Source organism: Nansenia antarctica (assembly GCF_963989245.1).
Source record: "Nansenia antarctica genome assembly, chromosome: 4".
NCBI classification, from domain to species: Eukaryota; Metazoa; Chordata; class Actinopteri; order Argentiniformes; family Microstomatidae; genus Nansenia; species Nansenia antarctica.
This window is the reverse complement of record NC_137689.1, coordinates 51643337-51663914: the sequence shown is the minus strand read 5'-3', so window position 1 is coordinate 51663914 and position 20578 is coordinate 51643337. Positions and strand designations below refer to the sequence as shown.

The 20578-nt window shown below is 42.8% G+C and overlaps 1 protein-coding gene across 1 annotated transcript in view; it reads right to left on the bottom strand.

Annotated features, from left to right (window-relative positions):
• il11ra (interleukin 11 receptor subunit alpha) overlaps positions 1-5351 on the bottom strand; it is a 32541-nt gene extending 27190 nt beyond the window's left edge. The window contains exon 1 of the mRNA XM_080529433.1: positions 5316-5351. The gene's annotated coding sequence lies outside the window, so the exon portion shown is untranslated. The remainder of the gene's footprint in view (positions 1-5315) is intronic.
• Between the last annotated feature and the right edge of the window lie 15227 nt (positions 5352-20578).

Genomic DNA, 20578 nt, shown 5'->3' with positions numbered 1-20578 from the left:
TTTTTACTTAAATTACTACTTTTTTGAGGGAATCCATACAGAGGGAAAATAATATTACAGAGAGGTTTCAGGGCCATGAAAACAAGTTAAAGACTGACAGATCCATGAGGGGATTAGAAAGAGTTCAACTGAGTTTGAGGGATTAGAAATCATCAGTGAGAGGATTAGGATTAAGTTGGAAGTCTGGACAGAAAAAAAAAGAAAAAAAAAAAAGGAAAAAAAAGACAACAACAACAGATTCCATTGTGCATTCTCTCATTATCTGAGCTAAATTGGACATGGTCAAGCAATATTATGCGTACCTCAAAGGCGCCAGTCTTCGGTAACTTCACAGACCAGAAATATGGCTGCCTCACTAGCCAACAGCTGCTGACCCAGACACTACAAGCACTGTGCACCTCAGTATCAAGGTCGAAGTGTTTGTAGCATATGGTTGTCAGCCAAGGGAAGAGACATTGAGCAAAAGGGAAAAGGCTCGGTCTGTTTTTCGAAGAAACACCATCAGCAGCGTCGAGGCTACATACTTCAGAGCAGGGCTGCAAGATATTGGAAAAAACTGACATTGCAAATTCTTATGCAATATATATTGCGATATATATAGGAATTTTCACCAGATGACTTGAAAAGCTCTATTTGGAAATAATTAATTAATTAATAATTGTAGAATGATTGTGGTGATTTTGTAGGGGAGTGCCAGTGCATAGAAAATAATCATAATAATAAAGAAAAAGGGACAATTAAGGTGAAGCCTGAAGAAAGGGTCTTCAGTCTACGGCAAAAGATGAATCTGGAGTCCTAACAGCAGTGAGAAGCTGGTTCCACCTGCGGGGTGTCAGGATGGTGAGTCGTGACTGGGGCGGGACTGCTGCATCCCCGTAGAGGCGGTGATGCCAGGCGGCCAGCAGAGGTGGAAGAGTGGAGTGAACAGGCAGGTGTTTGGGGGCTGACCATTGCGTGCATGTAGGAGGGGGAGTTCCCTTTGCTGCCCGGTAGGCGAGCACCAGGGTCTTGAATCGGATGCGAGCTGCTACTGGGAGCCAGTGAAGGGTGCAAAGGAGAGGGGTAACATGGGAGAATTTGGGGAGGCAGAACACCAAATGGTCAAATAAATTCGTTGTGTTGCCTCATGCTGTGGCAACAATTGTAAGGTACTGTCGACAAAGTACCTGATTTTGGTCAACATCATCTGTAGTCTAAATAATTCCATCCAACTGACTTGCTTTTCTTTTTAGAATCAAATCTTCCTTTTCCTTGCTAATTTTCAGGTTGTGGTTTACGACTAGTGGGGGCGGGGCTTGCTTTGGTTGTTTGATGAACTGATCAAGATGATCAGTGAATGGTGGTTCGCTGTGTAGAGCCTGCCTGCAAACAAACGCTGTGTATCCGAGAACCATTAAATCTGAGTAAATTATGTTATATCAGACTTCTCATAGATTAGTAATTTTTTTCCTTTAGTACCAAGCATCACAACATTTGTAGCATGACATGTTTGAGTTAATTTGCCTTACTTGACATTGAAAATGCTGCGATGTGACTATCGCACATCACAATGATCATGGTGAAAACGATAGGCTATATCTTGCAACCCTACTTTAGAGATCCACTAAATGCACCTATGCAAGTTACTATACGGGAGCCAACAACTTAAAATGGAGCCGCAGAGCTGAGGTTGCAGGGTGGTGACCAAACCTGAGCTCATATCAGGCTAGACACTCTTATCAGATGAAACCATGGGCACACACAGAGCGACAGCGGTACCACACACACCTGTGTTAGGCCTAAGCCTACCCTCCCTGAGCAAACATTCTACCTCAATGCCACAGCTGGCTGCAGTTTATGGTGCTCTGTGTATAGGCTGACCATATACATGAAAAACAAGGGTTCTAAGCAGGTTCTTCTGCTGTCTGTATGGAAGAACATTTTGAAGATCCCCTGTTGGTTCCATGTAGAAACCTTTATTTTAAGCAATTGTTTTTAATCCCATTTTTGTTGAAACCAAAAAAAGTTCTTCAAAAGGATTCACAGTGACAGCCTAGCCTTTTTTATCATGACTCGTTGTGAACAAAGTTATAGGCTACACAAAAGAAAGGATGGATGCTCAAATGTGTGCACCCTGCTCACCTGCAGAGTTCCTCATACAGATCCAACTGACTTCTAAAAAAAAAATGAAGAAAAACATCTTGCATAGATGTTTTTCTTCGCTTCGATTCTTGTCAGTTTCTCAAGCATTCATATCAGTCAATCACCTTTCTGCCAAATCAGCCATGATCGCAGACTATGAGACAATCCATGTCTTTTTTTAGGAAAGATAGAATTTACAGTTAATTTTCCATGAAGACAAGAAACATATTTGGCTCACAGACAGAGAGAGGGTGTTAAACCTTAGAGCAGGTTGATACTTATCTTTTCATTCACTCCGACAGTCCAAAATTCTACAATACTGACATCATAGTTGAAGCATGGGGGTTGCACGCTCTTAAAGTGTGAGTAATATGACATGACATCTCACTTGCAGACTACAGTACAAGCTGTCATGACTTCACTATCAAATATTCATGACCCATCAAAAGACCAAAAAATAACACCCATTTGACAGCAACTAGCCTACTTACGTCATACCGTTTTTCCATTCCTGATACAGATAATTTCATCAAACCTTTGACTTGATTCATTTAGAAGCCAAAAAATTAAACAACTTGTTATTCTCAAATTCCTCCTATGACCACTGTGATGACACCGATACCCCCAAATAAATCATGTCAATGAAACCTACAGGGTGCCAAAACATTTCTATTCCCTTTGACCTCCTATTCTTCCTTCCACCAAAGTTGAAGTACGTACGGTCAAACTTTCCAGGTCATGAACGAACATGAATGTGACCCCTCGAACTGTGAGTCACAGGAGAGGTTATTCTACTTCTACTACAGACAGTCACATCCTAGTTCTTATTCTCTCATTACCAACCCCCCTTCCCCCCCCCCCCCCCCCGGCTATCCTCCGTCAAAAATAAACACTTTTCAGAGGACACACTGTGAGTCAGCCAGTCATTAAACACTTCAGACATTTCCCCTCTCGCCATTTATTCTAAAAACGGGAGAAAACCGTGAAGTAGGCCTAATTGTATTTTTCGGCAGCTGCCTCGACGTCCATTTTTAAAACCCCATCTCGGGCCTCATGTAAATGTAATGTGAAGGCTGCTTGGAGCTCTGCAGGCCTCACAGACTTGGCTGGCTAATCAGCAGCAATCCAAGCAGGCTCTCTGAGAAGGACCTTCTCAAACACACAAACACACACACAGAGAGCACACAGAATACATCAACAGGCCAGTTTAATTTTAAATTGATTACACACAAGCTCTCTATGCATTTTGAAATGTGAGCTGGAAATGAATGTGTGCAATCCATGTGGGGAAATTAGAGTTGGCAGGACCGTAAACTGAAAGCAATTCATGCTAGAACTTGGGAGAAAAGCACAGGAGAGTAGCCATGGTCTCTAACAATGCTCACCACCAGCTAGAACTAGACTCCCATTTCTGACTTGAAGTCTAAGCTCAAAGTAGCCATTAAAACATCATCAATGCCATGTCAGATATGTGCCTCTATGAGCATATTTCTTTTTAGGAGACACTGAAGGCATCCTGGTCCTGTGTTTGCATTCCAACCCTTTATTTAGAGTCTGGACGGCACTTCAGACAGCAGGAATGCACATCTGCAGCCGTGCTCCTGTACACAGTACAGTATGGTGGTCATGGTACCCACAGAAGGTTCACGCATTATCTATTCTCCTCTCTAAACGGTGATGGTAGATAGAACACAATATGTTTGAGACAAAATGGGATGACATCATTTGCAGCGTTTTATTTGGAAATGCTCAAATGAATCTACTAAATGAAAATATAGCCTAGTAAGATACAGTACCGGGGTTCCTCTAACTCTGCCTTGTGCTTGTCCAACAAAAATGTATTCCTAACATAAATAGTGTTGTATTGTCAAAAGGCTTTAGATAACTACATAGAAAACTATGTTGAACCAGGTTCATGTAATATCTGCACATCGTAAAACTGTTAAACTTGTGTGCTGCATGCTCGTCTAGTGGTGCCAGACTTGTGTCTCATCTTCACTCTGGACTCAAGGAAAGGTTTAGAGATTGAGATCTTCTTGCTGCATGCAATATTTCAGGGATTTCATTCTACAGTATGTCCATACTGTATAACCACTGTGTAAATGCATTGGTTTTAGGACACTTATTGTGCTGCGGGAAGTTACTATCCTAGGAATAGTCCAGGATAGTCTAAGAGACATGATCCAAATTTCAATATTTCAAACAAAGGCAGACAAACTAAGCATATCTGAAATGGATTTGATTTGTTTGGGGGGCTTTGCTCATTGTTTTCTCATACCCGTAGATACAGGCCAGGTTAGAAAACAAATATAGCACAGCAGAAACGTAAACAAAGCAGGCAAATTTGATCTCAATCCCTCAAACCACATTGGTTAGGTTACCCAAACAAGCAAGCCCTGTGTGTGTGTGTGTGTGTGTGTGTGTGTGTGTGTGTGTGTGTGTGTGTGTGTGTGTGTGTGTGTGTGTGTGTGTGTGTGTGTGTGTGTGTGTGTGTGTGTGTGAGATAGAGAAGGGATTTGTTGTGGCTCAACTTGAAATTAAGGGACAATGTTTTTGATTAAGTACAAAAAGCAGTTGAAAGAGAGTGACTGCTGTCAAGGTCTCAATGTAGAGGTTGGAAAACCAGTACTATATGGGACAGATAAAGTAAATGCATAAAGACTGCAGATACAACAAATATGAATTTACTCCAAGTCTGCAGTGTTTTCATGTGCTATGGTACTGTAATGTTGTCATATTTACAAAATAGGTCTAAAATGAGTTACGAAATGCTGTCTACCTTTAATGTTACCAATTTTACTATTTAATTGAGTTACTGGAGTAACCATTGTATTTACAACTAACTGCAACTAAAACTAATACAAAGTAGAATTAACTAATTAATTTAAACCTTTTTTCTAAAATAAACATGACACAGCGTATAGGCTACCTGGTATGCTTTCATTCTTCTCACAAACTATCACAACATTAATCCCAATAGCAACAGGCTTCATATACTTATCCCGAATTAATTCCCTGTCAACATGTAGCCGAGTTCAAACATAGAGGTACTCTCGTACGAGTACTGCGCTTAGAAACGAAACTTTTCCACTGTCTATTATAGGCTACACAACCTGAAGCATCGAGTTCTCTTCCAATTCTAAACTTCTATTATAATGGACACACACATCTCATATCATTATACATAGGCCTACCTTCAATATCTTCAAAAGTTACACGGGCATTTTCGTGTAGTCGCGTTCCATGGCTTCGACTTAGTCGAGTTTTAGCACTTGAGAGGCGCCGAGAGGTAGAAGTCTGAAGCGAGCAAGCGGTTGTGTTGGGACGGGGGCCAGCGGTGCTCCAGAGCAGGTTCCCATTGGCCGCCCGTCGCGTCAGTAAAGGACCAGTGCGACTGTGTGTTTCCTGTAAGGGGATTAGGGGAGGTAGTCAGGGTAGTAAAGCCCATCCCTGATCAGATTTAGCACTAATGTGACTTTGCAAGATATGGGTCACTTGTTTTATAATTCAGTACGTGTTTTCACTTTTAAGTTAATAATATAGCCATTGATAAATAGTAATACACACACACACACACACGCACACGCACACACACACACACGCACACACACACACACACACACACACACACACACACACACACACACACACACACACACACACACACACACTGAACACTTTATTAGCAACACTTGTAAACCTTCTCATTCATTCAGGTGGTGTAATGGTGTGGGGAATGTTTTTCTTGGCACACTTGGGGCCCGTTAATACTGGTCAATAATCACTTGAATACCACAGCCTATTTGAGTAGTGTAGCTGACCATGTGCAGTGCATCCCTTCATTGCCACAATGTACCCATCTTCTAATAGCAAATCTAGCTAATCTAACTGGTTTCATGAACATGACAATGAGTTCAGTGTTCTTCAGTGGTCTTCCCAGTCACTGGATCTGAATCCAATAGAACACCTTTGGGATGTGGTAGAATGGAGATTCACAGCTTGAAAGGCCCTACTCAGTATACGTATTATAAGTATAGTGTTCCTAATAACGTGTTCAGTGAGTGTGTATAATATACACAATAGCTTATAGTATATATTCTTGTTTTGCTCTATTGTTTGTAAACAATGTCATTATAAACCAACACTAAACATGGTTAAAACTATCGGGGCTATTGCTCTAGCATTTTTGGTGAGTCTGTGCTTTGAGTGTGTTCCATATGAATTTCACAAATGACCATTCTATTCTGTAAAAATGTTTTTAATAATTAAGGATTTCAAATGTGTTGCTGTTATTTGAATCCAAGATTGCCCCTTTATTATGCCACATATTATGCTCAATTTTAGATTTATGAACAAATCCCAGCTTGTATTTCTGAACTCACATGCTACATGCTATGGAGCTTATCATGGTCACCCGGGCCAGAACCAGGATTGTGGGGCCCAAAAGGAGGCAGTGAGATTTGAGCAAGGCCTCTATCATTAACTTGTGGTTAACAATGGATTAACCATACACACACCACAGGGGAACATTGCATAGTGTATGAAAAGGTCAGTCAATAGAGGTCATGTTTTTTTAGAATGATTTGACACTTGCTTTTTGAAGTAGACCAGGCCTATGCTCTGCTTGAGAGTTATAGGGCTTTTCTCTGCTCTGCTGAGTCGGCTTTCTTGGAGATGATGTCCAGATTTTCCCTGGACTCAGAGACCGTGTGCAAACACGTGTATTTGCCTAATACTCTGCTAGTCCTGACAGCTCTTCTCAAATGTGTTAGTCAGGGGAGTAGCCATAGGATAGCCTGGGACAGAGAGCATGATCTGTAGACTCAATATACTCATAAAGTACTTCAGTACTGTATCTCAAAACCTTTATTTACAAAAAAAAGGTTTCCATGAACATCTAGTCAATCTGGGTTACACAACAATGTTAATTTGCCTGTCGTAGAAGTAGCTCAGCTGCATCTCTAATGTTTTAAACAAGAAAGTACTAACTAGACAGACATGTATTTAAGTTATTTGTTTGTATTTATTCTTCCTGTAAAGTCCATGTATTGCATCCGTGTATTTGCCATATTAAAAACAAATCCTCTGGCACTAATCCCACATGTTAACCAAATTCTTACTCCAGATGTTGGAGAGACCATTTCAAGAGAGCCACAAATATGTGCCGTTGCTTAGATTCAGTTGAAGATGCCTCAGGCCTAAAGATCAGTGAAGTCAGGATTGTGGGCCTAGTGTTTACTACTTTCAAAGTAGAATATTAGCTCACACATTGATTCTCACATAAGTGTTTTTCCATTAAACATTGAAAACATAGGCTATGTTTGGATTTCTGAGGATTCCTGGCAGAAGAGGAAAAATATTTACTATGGTACTAATAGTTACTCTCCAAATCCATAAACGCCATTCAACATGTTGAATGCGTCACTCTCAGATAAGGAAATAATTCACCGGCATGCAAATCAATGTAGCCGCTGATTTGCTCCCCTAACTCACAGCTTTGAATATTGATACCACACTGGATATCACAAAACATTTGCATTCATGCTAATTTTTTTCAATATAAATATCATGTTCCATGATGATGCAGCAATGGCAGAAATTAATAGTGAAGTCTTTATGTGAAGATGCAACGATTGTGAAACACCAATCATCACTCATGCGGGCTGTACGCATCCAGTGCCAGAATTCTGTGATGCTGACCTCTGCTGGAAGAGATCTTTCATTACAGTAGTTGCATTCAGATTTTCCTTTTCAGATCCATGCAATTCCCCTCATGAATTAAACGAATGGACTGATGCAATAAATATGGTGGAAACTCTTTCCAGCCATGCTAGCACCAATCCAATGCTTTTAAATGCCTCCTGGGTGAAGGGTAGAAAATCGAATGTGTGTCACTGTTCTTTGCTTGGAAAAGGTAGTCATTTTCAAGGGGCACTTAGATTAGATTAGATTAAACTTTATTGTCATCGCAGTACAAGTACTATACAACGAAATGCAGTTTAGTATCCAACCAAAAGTGCAAATAGTGATATCAGGGCACAACATAAATAGAACAAGAATGGTAGTGATAGGTGACTATGCAAAATACAGTATGTGCATTGTATTTATTGTGCATAATTATCCAACTGGTCCAGAATGCTGCTGCCCGTATAATCACCAGAACCCCTGTCATCAGTCACATCACCCCCGCTCTACAACAACTCCATTGGCTTCCCATTAAACTATGCATTGACTACAAAATCCTCCTCCACACATTCAAAGCCATCCACAACCTCGCCCCCCCTTACCTGTCCGACCTCCTCCACCTCAACATTCCCACCCGGTCCCTCAGGTCAGCCTCCGCCATCAACCTCACTGTCCCCCCTGCCCGTCTGTCCACCATGGGGGCAAGAGCTTTCAGCCGCTCTGCCCCTCGCCTCTGGAACTCCCTCCCCCCCGACATTAGGAACATTGACACCATAAACCCATTCAAAACACACATCAAAACACACCTCTTCAGGCAGGCTTATCTCTGAGCCACCCTCCCGACTATTGAATGCCCTGCTGCTGCTTTTTATATTGTAATTTGTAATTGTTTGATTGTAATTTTTTAACTGTTTGACTGTATTTTTGTAACTGTGTTGTACGGCGACCTTGAGTGCCATGAAAGGCGCCTTATAAAATAAATGTATTATTATTATTATTATTGTTTAGTTTAGAGGTATATACAGTTATGGGCTATATATAGTTATGAGCTATATACAGTTAGGTAGCTAGTACAGTATCTAATGTGCAGAAGTATAAAACAAAGCTATATCAGGCGACATGTGCAATGTGCAATATACAGTATGAGCAAAGGTAGTAATAATGTGATTGAATGTCATTATTATTACTTATTACTTATTCAAGTCATTTAATAAAATCTAATCAAACTTTATTTGTTCCTGTGTTCCATGCTTTTACTGGCTGTGACACAGTGTCTGCATTTGCAACCAGGGGCAAGAAGGCAGCATGGGACACCTGGAATGCCTATGACATGGCAACAGAGGCCTTCATGGCTCTGTCACAGGCTCCAAACAGCATACCGGAGGAAGTTATGTCTACTGTGGAGCGCTTCACAATTCTCCTCTACAGTCGCAACAGCAGCCAACTCAACATCGATGAAGCCCGTCTTGAGTTATTCACCAAGAAAGGAAGGGGAATGGAGCAAATCCCCCCCCCCCCTAAAAAAAAAGAGCAGTGTACCAAGGGGGACACTGTTGGGGACAAGCTCTTGTGGTTGCACCTAAGATGCCATCACCAACAGACTGGGGTTGGATGGATCCAAGTGACTGGAAACCTTTGTGGTCAACTCTTCCACAGGCAAGCCAGTCCATCCTGGAACTTTTGAGTTGTGGCTGCAAGAAAGGCTGCCGGGGGCATTGCAAGTGCACAAAAGCCTCCTTAAAGTGCACTGCTCTGTGTCAGTGTGGAGGAGACTGTGGAGACAGTGAAGAATAGGTGTCAGGGTAGTGTGTGGTGGCACCTTTGTTTTTATTAAACTTCCTTAAACTTGTTCCCTTTTCCCAGTGTGTTTGCTTCTGTGATCCCTGGCACATTATGAGGTCTGAGGTCACCACTAACTATTCACCTGAACACTTTATGTTGTTGTATATGGTATCATTGTAATCCTTGACCTTAAAAATATATGGGTACACATCACCTGTTCAGTGTTATCATGTTTGGTTATGAAGCAAAATACATAATTTGGCTATGGTGGAAAGGAGGAGTTTTTGCGAGGGCTCCACATCTGAAAATGTTCAGGACCCCAAACTGTACAAGTGTACCAGGTTTTGTGCTTTTATGAAAAAGTGAACGATTTGTTCACATATTACCCAGACTATTGGAAGTATGGTGATTGACTAGACCAGTCCAACACTCTTGTACCAATTGAGAAGTCTCCTTTGCAGTATGTTTTGGATTGTTGTCCTGCTGGATTATCGACCGGCATCTCATCCTCATCATCCTGGTGGATGGCAACAGATACTTCTCAAGAATTTCCCGGTACAAGGCTCCATTCACATGTTCCATACCATGATGCTTTCATCTCCGAACATTACTGTATGTATGGTATTTTGAGGATCACATGCAGAGCCATTTCTCTTCCAAACATGGCGCGACATATTGTTGCCGAAAAGTTAAATGTTTGTCTCGTCTGACCAGGTTTACCAGATTCTCCTAATAATCTACAGGCTTCTCCAAATGTTCTGTACCAAACTTCAAACATGCTTGAACATGCCTTGTATTCAGTAATGGAGTCTTCTGGGGAGATCATGAATGGAGACCGTGGAGTGAATTGCCTATTGTTTTGTTTTTGACAACTGTACCCACTGCTTCCAGGGGCCTCATTTTTTAAAAAGTACTTGAACGTCATCTTTGACTTTCACGTAAGCACATTTCTCTAGAACGCAGGTGAATGAGGCTTGTATTAACGCCCTGTGATAGCGGCTCAATTATAGCGTCTGAATTAAGACAAGTGCTATAATATAGGGTAGGCGTTCGTCTGGAAGCGGGAGAGGGCAGAGAAGGGTGGCTTCCCGGTAAGTTGCATTTGTAACGTTTGATCATGACAACTAACCAGGCACATGCTTAAATACTCAGTACTCAAGTTGTAAAAGAAAATCAGGGGAGGTGGTGGATTTTATCATATGAGGACAATTTTAGCATCCCCTCAGCGTCAGTGACTTCAGTCAGTAACTTGGTAAAAATGTCATTGCATGTGTGCGTGCCCCCTCGCACCTTGAAATAGCAGTAATAGCACGTTCATTGATAAAATGACATAAAGTATGGAAAGAAGGGGACGAAAGAGGGGGACGATTTTGACTGTTTTTATTTCTGGGGGGATGCCATCCCTCAACTCGAGTGCTGCTTATACTGTAATAATATAATGGTCTTATTCTTATCAGGTGGTCTTATTCTTATATGGCTGCTCACTCCCTTTGCGAACTCCCAGACACCGGAAAAAATCCAGTATAATTTAGCGAGTGGCCGGGCAAGGTCCGTTGTGGAACGCACTAGGCATGTTGAAGGGGAGATAGACAGCTCCGGAGGGATATAAAGGAAGACTGAAATACAATCATAAACATCAGTTCCTTTTAAATCTTGAATTAAACGAATTTTCTCGGCTGATAACAACATCGTTAATTTTATTACGAGCCACTTGCATGAATTACACTAGGCAGTGCGGCTCACATGCCTGTAATAACTCTGCATAACCAGTAATGTGCGTACGCAAGGTCAATACTCGACGTAGAGCTACGATCGTTTCCACGGTCAAATTGACTCACGTTGAAATTGTATAAATCACTACGTTGACATGGTTTTCTACGTACGACACGGGTAAGATCAAAAATAAAAATTTGATCCAGGGGCCTCATTTATAAAAAAAAGTACTTGAACGTCATCTTTGGCTTTCACGTAAGCACATTTTTCTAAACGGACGTAAGCATTATTTATAAAACGGGCTGAGATGGTTTAAAATTGCGTACGTGCTTCATTCTATAAATACCAAATATACTTGGAATTGAACGCAGGTGGATGAGGTTTGTATTAACGCCCTGTGATAGCGGCTCAATTATAGCGGCTCAATTAAGTCAAGTGCTATAAATAGGCTTGATTGAGGTGTTGAGCAGAACCTTTGACGAGCAAGATGGCAGAAAGAACCAAAAAGAAAAATTATAGTGAGGAAGAGATTGATTGTCTATTATCAGAGATCGATGCCCGATATCAGACGCTGTTCGGCAGCCTCAATAGTGGCATCACTACAAAATCTAAAGCTGTTGCCTGGCAGTGTGTCACTGCCAGTGTCAGTGTGAATGAAGTTGGAGAAGGCGGGAGAACACTGGCGGAGTTGCGGAAAAAGTGGGCTGACATGAAGCTTCAGGCCAAGAAACGAATCGCGGACCACAAAGCCAGCGTGCTGGCAACAGGAGGAGGACCAGGCGCACCGGAGCTGTCTACAAGGGACCAGCTCATCGCCTCCATCCTGGGGCCATGTGCAACTGGTGGCATTTCATCACAAGGCGACACAGAGCTTTTGGTGGATGAAGGTGAGTTTCCTGTGTGCTTATTTAAAGAAGGTCATAAAACTCAAAATGTTGATATGGACCCATATGATCGTAAATATGTGACACTCCTACTCCTACAAGTACAACATGGAACACAAAGAGAATGAGAAATAACTCGCCTGTAGGTACAGCACAGAGAATCAACACCGTGTGTATATGATCTCTCTGTGAGTGCCATACATGCTGTGCTGCATTATCTATTGTTTGTGGTGTAATTATGATGGATACGATTTTTTTACAGTGCCAATAAAAACATTTTCTGAAATATATACAGTATGTGTTCCTTTGAATGTGGTGCAACGATGTTTATTCGTAAACATCAGAGAGAGATATAGAGAATAATGCTCTAATAATACAGTCATGTTACATGCCATTTATTTTATTCTTGCCGCGGCCTCTTGGCCGGATCATCATTGAAAATGAGAATTTGTTCTCAACTGATTTTATCTGGTTAAATAAAGGTCAAATAAATAAATAACAATTTAGCAGACGTCTTTACCCGTTACTTACAGTAGCCTAATTCATTTTACACATTATTTCACGGGCGCCCTACGTAGTTATATATATATATATATATATATATATATATATATATATATATTTTTTTAACACACAGTGTATTACAGTTAACACACACAGACACAGCATATTACAGTTAACACACACAGTGTATTACAGGTCACGGTCTGGTCAGCTATTATCTGGGGAGTAAGAGGGTTCGTGGTGGGGGGGGGGGGGGGCGTCCATCTTGTGCTGTCGTCAGGGTCCTTACAGAGTTCCCCCTGACCAGATGTGCAGGCACTGGGGCTTCAGGCCTCCTCTCCATGGCAACCTGGACCTGTGCCTTTCCACCACTGTTTCTGCTTCTTCCTCCTCCTTCTGTCTGTTAACAGCTATCAACGTTGTAACTTGTTGTGTGTGAGGGTATGTGAATAGGGTTTATTATAATTTATGTCGACTCCCGCCTGCGATATGAACTCTCTTGTCGTCACTTTTATCCCATTTTGAAAAGGTTAAGCTTGCATACTGAAAATGGATGAACAACTGAATGAGCTATTTAGTCCGAATTTTGGGCATTGAAGGATGAGGCGAGAGTGGACAGGAGGGTGGAGGATGCTGAGTCAGTGGATAGAAGGGAGAAGGATTCAACAGAGGGTAGGGAGAATAAGACAGAGGAAGAGAGGGTGGACAGGGTACGTACATATGTTGTGACGAGAGGGTCTAAAGTGGTTAGGGGCTGACAGGGAAGAGGTGCTTTTGAGGGGGAGGGAGAAGGATACAAAGTGATGATCAGAAACTGGAAGAGGGGTAACAGTAAGGTTGGAGGTATGGGAGGATCTGGTGAAGACAAGTTCGAGCTGATTGCCTGCCTTATGAGCCGGAGGAGAGCGGGTCAGAGTAAGGTCGAAGGAGAGGAGAAGGTCAAGTACTCCAGATGAGAGAAGCAGCTCCTCTGACTGGATGTTGAAGTCACCCAGTAGTACGAGCGGAGTGCCATCATCAGGGAAGGAGCTGAGAAGGACATCCATCTAGGAAGTGACCAAGCGGACCTGGGGGGAGCGATAGAGGACAACAATGTGAAGTTTGACAGGGGAGGAGAGACCACAATCCTCGCCTCAGGAGGGAGTCGGATTTGAGCTGGCGACTGGAGGGTTGCCTAAGGTATCTAAGGTGCCTACCACTGTCATTGTGCCCTTGAGCAAGGCACTTAACCCCTAATTTCCTCCAGGGGAGCTGACTATAGCTGACCCTGTGCCTAGAGCAAAAAAATACATTTCGTTGTACGCAATAACAAAGGTTGAATCTAATGTATTTAGTCAGAATTTAGGGTTAGGTTAAGTAAGGTTAGAGAGTCAGTTAGTCAGGTCAGACCAGGTGGGGCCGTACACCTGTAGGCTATAGTTCTCACGTTGGACGACATCGTGAGATTCTGATGCACGGCTTGAAAACCTGGCAGTGACAACATGGCAGCTATTGTTTCTATTATCCTTAAGAGAAGTCCCATGAACTCTCTTTCAATAACCTAATCTCTTTCAATGAAATGATGACATCTCATGGTATATCCTACCATAGTCTACACGGTACTTACGACGTTTCCTGATTTAGGTAAGCCTACACATGTGTCAAGAAAACATGATTGATCATGAACATGTTATCACTGACATACGAGGCGGACATCCAGATGGTCTACCTCGTATAAACGGGATCAATAAAATAAAACAAAACCCCACCACCACCACCAGTTGCTATTATTATTATTATTATTATTATTATTATTATTATTATTATTAGGCTACCACCACACCCACAAAATACTTCTCATGACGTAGGACGCGCCAGAATTCGGTGTTTTCATTTGAATTTATACATAGCACGAGATCTCGTTTATTTTGATTTTATCTAACCTTTATTTAATACTGACGAAACACACCAGTGAGGCCCAGTTTTCTTGAGGTTGCCAGCTGTATAAACGAGGATCCATCCATCCAACACTCATAGGTAGATAGAGAATATTATCAGTTGTTATTCAACGGTCATTCACCGCGTACAGTCAGGATGGTGATGTTACCCAGAGGTCCCGACGCAGATCCATCAACCCCACTGAGATCAACACAGCCCGGAGGGAACTTTACCTCCGCACAGACCCCCCAGACCCCACCCAGACCCCCCGGAAACAGCTTTACCTCTCCACAGACCCCACCACCCAGAAGGTCCGCCCGCCTGACCCGGCTTCAGGGCGACACACCGGTCCGCACCGTCAACACGCTGACCGTGAGTTAAATCACAGTGAAGATATAAATAATCGACCGGTATTTGGCTATTCTGTTTACTCCTAGTCTAAGGACAACTGAGTCTTCACTTCAACAGATGCATTTTATTCATGAATGCCCTCCAGGTTGTATTTATTCGAGAATTGTGTTTTATTTCTCAGGGCTATTTTTCTGGGAGGGTTGGGGGACAACAAGACCGAATGACAACCTTTAACAGTGGCCAAACCCCAGAGAGACCGCTCAGAAAGAACACAAGGTAGCTAATATTATCAATGAAATTATGAGACTTTGAGATTTTTGTCATTTGGTATTGTAAGGCGATCAACTTCTCCAGAATCGATTTAATTGAGTCGTCACTTACAAGCGAGTTCGTTTAATCTCAACGAGACGTCCTTGATATCACTTCTTAAGATGATATGATCCAATCAAATATTAGGCACCACTACTGAACTGTTCATTAAGATAATATTTATTCAAGCACATCAGCAAGCAATAATAGTTCATTTCCATGGAAAAGTGTCTTATCTAGCTTCACCTCTGCAGGCCTATCTCAGCTAGCCGTCAACAAGTTAACTGCAGTGGCTCCACTAAAACAAGAGTCCCTCTCACCTCCGTACATAGTCCTTTATACAATTCATCAAACATTTTGGGCTGGGTGATGCCCCCCCCCCTCTATCTGGTAGTTTTCCAAGTGTCAGCACAAATCCGTTGCAGCTGCAGAAAGTCTTCTCGTTAGCGTTGGCCTTCAATTCTTCTCTTGTGTGGGTGCGAGAGTGTATGTATGTTATCAGCTTGAGTGTCCTGCTAGCGTCTCGTTCCCATGGTGATATCGTACTTTGTATGAGCAGAGCATTGTGTCAGTGTCCTTATCAGAATGTCTTGTTATCAGAATGTCTTGTGAAAACACAACTTATTGAAGTTACACAGTAATATTAGGATTCAATTTACAAGTTAGAAGAATAGACTTATCATTAATCATTAGTTATGAAAGTACAGAAAAATAGAATATTATAACAGCAGGTGTAAAATGGTTGTTAGCACATAGGTAAAAATAAGTAATTTACAGGCAGTTTGAATCATAAAACGTTCTTTTAGTCAGGAGCTTGTATTTCTTCTTGTCGCTCAAAAACAGAACCTCTCTTTTGGCTTTGCGTGACCTTCCTATTGTTCTCAACTGACCGCATTCACATATTATTTAAATGAGCACATAGTACATGATTTATCACTTCTAGTTATTGTAATACAAATTCCCAACAGTATATGAGGCTGATAACTTTGTTGGCCTACAAATGACTTGTATTGTTTTCTGTTGACATTACTTCTACTACTTGTATTTCTTTTGCAGGAAATCGCCAAGGTTTCAGGCCAATGGGGCCAATGAAGGTGACCAAACTGGTTAGCATTATTGTATACATCTTAATCATGTCCCATACCCTCCCGAAATGTAAGATAACATAAATAACTTTCAGATTTAGTCACATGAGACACGAGAGTCATGCCATTATCAAACTAAAATGCCATGCCATTTAGCTGACGCTTTTATCCAGGGAGACTTACATTGAAATGAATGCATACATTTCAGTATACATGGCCCCTGCGGGAATCGAACGCACAACCTAAACATTGTTAGCACCATGCTCTACCATCTGAGCCACAACAATAAAGACAACAATTCTGGCATCTAGCCTACTTTAAAGGACTCTGTTTGTTATCATGAACGCACAACACACTCTTAGCATAAACTTCAATGTAGCTTTATTGAACAATGACTGAAAGAACAGAGCAATCCATCACAGATATACAGATATCATCACTCAGACATAACACCACAATACAGAACAATCGAATACTAATGTGTCACTGTTAACCCATTGTGCAGATCACTGTTAACCCGATGTGCAGACATAACAGATAGGACATAACATCCTCCTGATGCATAGACCAATAAGACAGCCCTCAAGTCCCACCTGTTTGCCAAGGCCTTCGGCCTCTAGTTTAAATGTTGTTTTTGTTTGTCTGACAGTTTTTTGTAATTGTCTTGTAAAGCGACCTTGGGTCCCCTGAAAGGCGCTATATAAACGTTAAAGTTATTATTATTATTATAATTATTATTAATAAGGCTGAGTTGCTGATGGATTATGACTTGTTGTGTGTTCTGTGTGTGTTCTGTGTGTTTTCTGTGTGTTCTGTGTGTGTTCTGTATGTTGTTGTTGTTGTTGTTGTTGTTGTTGTTGTTGTGTGTTCTAACTACGTGCTCGGGTCCAGTTGACGGGTTCCTCAACCCGCGAGCCAGCGGGTCTCAGGGGGTCGTACGACGCAGCACCAGAACCACCAGACCCCAGCAGATGCACAACTGCCACGCCACCAAGTAAGGACTCCGCCCCCCCCCCCCCCACACAACCTGGAATATGCTACAGCAGGAACTGAAGCTGTCCAGTTTGATTCCCCCTTGGGGATTTTAAACTACTTGTAGGAAGACTGGAGAGAGAGAGTCTGTGGGGGTTTGCACGTGTACATAATCAGATTTTATTTTGTCTTTCAACTTTTGCACTTCTGTATTGACCATTTGAATGTTTTGAGTTTTAGTTAGTCTCTTGTACGTCCTGTCTGCCTGTAACTTTGTGTTATGCTGCTGTCTGCCCTGAACAGGTCTCTCTTGTAAACGAGACCCCGGGGTCTCAATGAGATGGTTTTACCTGTATAAATAAAGGCTCATGAAAACAATGAAAAATTAAGGACAGGCAGCACCACCTGAGCCAAACTAGGCTACCAACACAGACATCCAGGGGAGGCTGGTGGGATGTAGACATCTAGGGGAGGCTGGTGGGATGTAGACATCTAGGGGAGGCTGGTGGGATGTAGACATCTAGGGGAGGGCTGGTGGGATGTAGACATCTAGGGGAGGGCTGGTGGGATGTAGACATCTAGGGGAGGCTGGTGGGATGTAGACATCTAGGGGAGGCTGGTGGGATGTAGACATCTAGGGGAGGCTGGTGGGATGTAGACATCTAGGGGAGGCTGGTGGGATGTAGACATCTAGGGGAGGCTGGTGGGATGTATACATCGGAGGACGAGGATGAGCCTGATGATCCTCCGGTCTTCTGCCTCCTCTGAGAGCGACCGAAATCTTCAGTGAAATCATGCTAACGGATGTTCATGATGTCACTTCCTGTGTTTGCCACAGCACTGCCAACGCCATTCCGCTGAAGATGGAGTTGAGTCTTCCCCTCCTAGTTGACGCAGAGGAGGAGGAGGTTTGGAGGTTCATCTTCTTGGTGTAACGCTTAATTCGGGGTGACGGTAGCCTAGTGGTTAGAGAGGCCGGCTAGCAATTTGTAAGATCGCCGGCTCGACCCCCCCCCGCCTCAGGAGGGAGCAACATGTGCCCTTGAGCAAGGCACTTAACCTCTAATTGCTCTAGGGGCGCCGACTATGGCTGACCCTGTGCCTAGAGCCAAACATGCCAAATTCCAACAGTTGATTGCATGGCAAATAAAACATTATTATTGTTATTATTATTATTATTATTATTATTATTATCATTATTATTATTATTATTATTTATTGGAGGTTTATCCTCTTGGTGTGTTTGAAACCGTTCCTCATTCCGTCTCACACATTACAATGACCTTGTTGTTGTTTTTGTTTGAATGACAGAGAATCTGTTCTAAAGCCCAGAAGATAACGATCTCAGATCGACCAAAAACCACCCAAAAAGATGCCAGTCAAGACAACAAAGGTGTCTATCTCTACATTTTGTTCAACGACAACATATAACTCACCATGTCATGTTGTGTTGTTATGAACTGTTGCTCCGTTGGTTATTTCAAGAGGGCATTGATGACGATGAGGATGACGAAGATGAAGACTATGACGAAAATGACGATGACGATGATGATGATGGCCGTGCTAACAGTAGGTGTCTTGAAGCCAGACAGAAAAACGCTGTTGTCCGCTACCACGCGCCCCATGATGGTTGGTCCCCTTTGAGATTATTACAAATTGTCTAACATTCTACAGTGCCAAGAGTGACTTTGGATGCGTTTGTAAATTCGCTCTGAGAGGGCCGGAGGAGCGCACACTGGGTTCAACGTCATAGAGCGACCAAGTAATTTAATTGGACAAGAGGCATTCCATGAGTGCTGAACAGATTTCCAGAGCGTATTTTACGAACGCACCCTTTATTCACCACAAAATGCATAAATTACAAGGCTTCATTTTTGTAGCCAATCAAAATGTTGTTGCTAGGTAGACACCACATAGAACACTTGGGTGGGGAGTGTTTCCCGGAATTCTTTTGCAGTTAGTGAGTTAAAATGGCTGTCTAGCAGTCTGGGGTGGTCTAGTGGTCTAGCACCATGGCCTGGGGTGGTCCAGTGGTCTAGCACCATGGCCTGGGGTGGTCCAGTGGTCTAGCACCATGGCCTGGGGTGGTCCAGTGGTTTAGCACCATGACCTGGGGTGGTCCAGTGGTCTAGCACCATGGCCTGCGGTGGTCCAGTGGTCTAGCACCATAGCCTGGGGTGGTCCAGTGGTCTGGCACCATGGCCTGGGGTGGTCCAGTGGTCCAGCACCATGGCCTGGGTTTGATCCGGCCCATGCCCTGCTGACATGCCCTCTTCTCCTTGATTTCCTGTCTATCTTCACTATCTCTATCCAATAAAATAGGTTTCTGAGTGGGACTGGCCCACTCAGAAAAAAATGGCTATCTATCATGATCATGTGACCTGACTAAGCAGAACTGGTTGCTATGGACACAGGCTCAGGTGCTCACATGAGTTCTCTCAGGTATTTTGACTGACAGTTCAGATCGCTGGAGGCTGGCGGAGGTAGAAATCGGAGGACGGGCTCAACAGTTTGAAACTATTCCTCAGTCCGTTCCTTGGGTTACAATGAGCCCGTCCTCCTATTTCTACCTCTGCCAGCCTCCCCTGGCCCAGATCTGTCCTTCCTCAGACTCCTCCTGTCTCACTGTTGTATCTGCAGAACCCAGGAAGCCGTTGGGATTTTTCAACACGACGTCCAAGACGTCCACTAGAGGGAGCTACCGCATCAGCGCCTCAGTCCCCAGGAGTGCATACACCACCAGTCGCAGAAGTGGCAGGTCTGCTTGTCCCCCCCCCCCCCACACACTGCGCCCCCCTCCACCCTCCCCCCGCACTCCAACCCTCCCTCAACCTCAGTGAACGTAGACAGATGTCACTCACCACACTGGCAGTCCAGTCCAAATGTATAAAACATCTTATTTTACTTTGTACACTTTCATTTCAGGTCAAAATGTATTTGTTGTTGACCTAATATCTTGAAGAGACATTTTCTTTAGATTGTTGGATCTTTTCTCTTGTACAATTTACAATGACCATGCCTTGCCTATTGTTATTATTATTATTATTATTATTATTATTATTATTATTATTATTATATGGTCATTCGTTTTTAGATCAAAATCAGTTCACTGTTACTTGTGAACTTAGCTGGCGTCAGCTGTCACCATGGTTACTGGGGACTAGTAACACATTTCCTGCTCAATGACCCCACCACCCCCTCCCCCCCAGACCTGTGTCTGAACGTGTGAATGTTTTCTTGTTTTTTTCTTTCTAA